The sequence below is a fragment of the Rhodnius prolixus genome, unplaced genomic scaffold (assembly GCF_049639745.1).
Source record: "Rhodnius prolixus isolate KJV_2025 unplaced genomic scaffold, Rpr scaffold_12, whole genome shotgun sequence".
Taxonomy (NCBI): domain Eukaryota; kingdom Metazoa; phylum Arthropoda; class Insecta; order Hemiptera; family Reduviidae; genus Rhodnius; species Rhodnius prolixus.
Window position 1 is genome coordinate 3,445,942 of NW_027411635.1, and position 4,338 is coordinate 3,450,279.

Sequence of the window (4,338 nt, forward strand, 5' to 3'; positions counted from 1 at the left end):
CATCTAAAATCAAAATTTATAAAATTAGGAGTAAGTTATATTTGTTTTATAAGACGCATTAAAACAAATAAGATTTTCAACGAGTAGGAAACAAATAGTTTTGTTTTAAACCAATCAAAAAACATGGGTAATGGCACAATCACATATTTCCGCATTCAAAAACATTTTCATGAAGAGAAATGAAACCAAAAGATTGTTTCCTTGGCTAATTACTTTAGCAACAATGTATATTTACAAAGCTATCCACAAGGATATTAATTTAGGTACTATCTTGTTACAGGTTTTGTCTTGCTTCATTACTAACTTAAGGTAACAAAGTGAACACAGTACCAAATACCAAAAATTAAAATTAAAAAACTGCGAAAAAATACTAGTTTTACTTACTGCCGACTTGATCTCATTTCAGAGCTTTAGGCCACGGATTATTTAGACTCCTAAAGGATTAATTTAAAATCAGCTCGTTCGGAAAGTGATGCTTTATTATAATGTTTCACTGCTCACCTTTTCAATTTGTTTCGTTTCCATTCTTTGGTAATATTATCACTTATGTGGTTCTAAAAGTTACGTAATTGTGCTGTTGTTCTCTTAAACATCTTTACTCGCTTTACATCAAAACTCACTAAAATAACATAGCAATCTCATAACGATGTTCATTTTAATTTACATGTTCGGTTCTCAAAGAGAGTGTTTGAATTTGAAGCTGTTGGCGCCATCTTGCCAGCAAGTTGTGCCGACCTAAACAGAAGGATCTCGCATGGATTAGTCGGTTGTTACTGCCGAATCTGGCTACTTATCATCTTTTCTTGTATGTCCTCCCTGTGTTATCTCTCAATTATGTGTCTAGAACGAGATTGTAATATAATGTTTTAATGGCCATTCTTTCCCTGTGTCAACATTTCATGTATCAGTCAATACTTTAATTGTAGAGATAATATTCTCTGTCCGAGACTAAGTTCAAAGCCATATTAAATTGTCCAATTAGTAATCTGTAGTTTAATTGAAGAGCTTGGTGCAAAAAGGAGTTATCTACATTTTTTTTTTCAGAAAATGTGTATAGTGGCGCCCCCTAATGTATGTTCAATTCTACATCTTTTGGTGCCTTAAACGAGTCTTTATGCAGACTCGTTTATTATTACTTATTCTCTAATCTAGGTTAGATTTGAGTTTTCTACAGCAGATAACTTTCTTTTGCTCCAAACAGAAAAGATGACGCAATCAATCAAACATGATTTAACTCAGGTTGTGAGGCGTGCGCTGCAAATATTATTATTTTTTCATTTTGACAGGCATAATAATATATCTAACATTCGCTTCGACAAGACACAAAATGCCACTTAAAAGCTCAAAAACAAGAAATCTGTTGACTAAAGTACTTAATATGTACTCAAGTTTTACTGAAAATTATGATTTTGGTGCAAAAAAAAAGGAGTTAGCTGCAAAATAACTTTTTGCTTATAGCAAGCTTAAAAAATGCCCTAGAAAGTTCAAATTGAGCCCCAAATGACCCCAACACAATATATTAACTAATCTTTACAGCAGACACAACATAAGGAATACATGTTAAAGCATATTTAGTTTTTTGTCCCTACTAAAAATTTTAAAAAACTGTAACATAGATAACTCCTTTTTGCACCAAGCTCTTCAATTGTGAAGGGAACAAATATTATAAATTTAAAGTCAAGCACGTGCTAATGTAACTCATGTGTACTAATTACGGAGGGACAAATCATTTAATTATTCTTATGTGGTCTAGACCATAATACTAAGATAAACATCCTCAAAAGAAGAGAGAGAGAGAGAGAGAACTTTTTTCTCCTTTTGTATGGGGCTAGACCCCAGATGCAAATTATAATATATAAATGTATGTAAATGTAATGAGTTGGTTTCAATAAACAATTCAATTCAATAAAAAAACATCCTCAAAAGGGATCACCAAGGGCTCAGTTCGTGCAGCTCTCAGAGATTGGATCTGGGAGGGAGCACGAGAAGAACTGGGTGGTGTGTCCTGGGGTTATACACAGCAAGTCTATGATGCCTTGGCTGTGTAAGCAAAGAGCCAAAGAGACCCTGTGTTTGGGCAGAAATCAGATTACTCTGATTACAGGCCTATCCACGGGGCACGGTAGGTTCAGGAAGCATCTGCACAAGATGGGGCTTATCAGCTCGGAACCTTTGTGCAGATTGTGTCAGGAAGAGGAGGAGACGGCCTCTCCCTTGTTGTTAGATTGTGTTGCAATCGAGCGTTTGCGCTATGAAATCTTTGGAACCTTGAGACTCCAAAGGAGATAGTAGCGCAAAAAGAACTAGTAGGGAAAGTCCTCTACCTCTTTAGTAGAGGAGGTTTCATCTACTAGATCCAAAGGAGATTGCACAATAAGACTCTTTTGCCTGCGGTGCCGTAGATCCTCTTCCCGGTTCAAAATCTTAATCTTAACATCCACAGATAATCGTAAAACACATACAGAGCGCCTGCTGACAGTAACTGGTGCTATGCAACTTTTAAATTTGGTTTTTAACTAAACCCATAGGCCAAGGATGGCGAACCTTTTTGAGACGTGGGTCAAATTTTGTTCATTTTTTTTTTTTTTTTAAGTACTAGCTTAACACTAATGCCCATTTGCACGAGAGTTAAGTTTAAAAATTTTAAACTGAATATTTTCAAAACTAAAAATCTTTAAAATAATTCAGTTGGCTTAACGGGTAAAACGGGACGAAACAAGTGCTATGGAAGTCTCTTTTTACAAACATAACTGAACAAAAACCTTACAAAAGTGTGTTTTATCTGAAGAAAAATCTAAATATGGTTATTTGCTTTGGGTTGTCGATTTTTTAACAAACAAAATATGAGTAAAATTATACATTTTATTTGATATTTTGTAAACACTTTTGCTTTATTTCAAATACTACAAAAGCATTTGTCGTCATTTGCGTTTTAGAACTGTAATGATCAAACTAAAGGTTATAAGATAGCATTTAAATTGCTTTTGTGTCAATGCGTGATTGAATAAAATACAGTGTAGAATATAAATTATCCACACAATTAGAAAATCTAAATCAAATGGTTGCCTAGCAATTGTGAATCAGTGAAAAAGCTTGCGCGGGTCAGTGTCTGACCCGCGGGTCATAGGTTCGCCATCACTGCCATAGGCAAACTCCAGTTCACTATATTACACATGCTTTTCACACATTATAGAAACGTTTACCTTCAACGAATCCACAACAGATATTGCAGGTCATTTATGTTTGGGACAGAATCCGCTGTACAATATGTGATAAACTAAATACTTGCTCGCATTCTCGTTCTATGGTCGAGAACTTCCTTGCATCGGCTAATATCTTCTTCCATCGTTGATTTCGTCCAGTGCAGTTTCAATGGATGCAAGGTTACCGTTAGTATGTAAAGAATAACCTTCTGATCTATCTGTACTATTTAAATATACTTTAAAAAAAAGAAGAAGAATTTAAAATTAATAAAGAATTTGTTTGCATTAATAGAGAAGATTGAATAGCTTGCTGTTATACCAAAAAAAGCACAAATCGTTGTTTTTCTTTAAGTTTGTTCACATTCCCTAACTCTCTCTCGCAATGAGAGTTTTGAGTCCTTAGCTATTCTCTTTGTAGCGGTGAATCAGAGCTCTCGTTCCGATAATGGACAGTTTTCTGTAAAGAAAGAACACTGCCTCGAGACCAGCAGTCTTTAAATAAATAAGGGTTAACAGTAGGGCCCAAAATAAATAAGACCAGACGGTTTTCACTGACCGAACAGTCCAGAACAATCGGTTTCACCTTACACTGCATTGTGGTCCTGATTAATAATGGTAAGCTGATGAATTACTATTCTCAGCACTAATAACTATCTTATTTTAAGTTTTAAGTAGAATAAAACAAAATTTGCAAAACTAGACTTCGAGTTAATGAGACTGGGCCTCGTTGCGTTACTTTATTTTGCGAGTTAGTTATAGTACGAAGCAATGTTTGTTATATTCACATTAACACTAAATCTACCACGACCGGTCAATTGACCGTTTTTTAAATTTGGTTTAAATTTTCTAAACGTTATCATATCGCCATTAAACTTCACGACTTTTCCTAAAATATGTATACAATTGTTTTTTTAATATTCACTTCTTTTTCTAATATTTGATTTTTGAGAAAAATATGTAGTCCGTCTTAACTACCGCGACCGGTCAATTGACCGGCTGAATATTTTCATTTTATTTACTTATTTTAATATTTATTTTATTTATTTATTATTATTATTATTATTTTGTAACAGAATTCTCTCAAAACTCAATTTGATAATGCATTTATCGGATTATTGTTTGCATGTGGTGCATA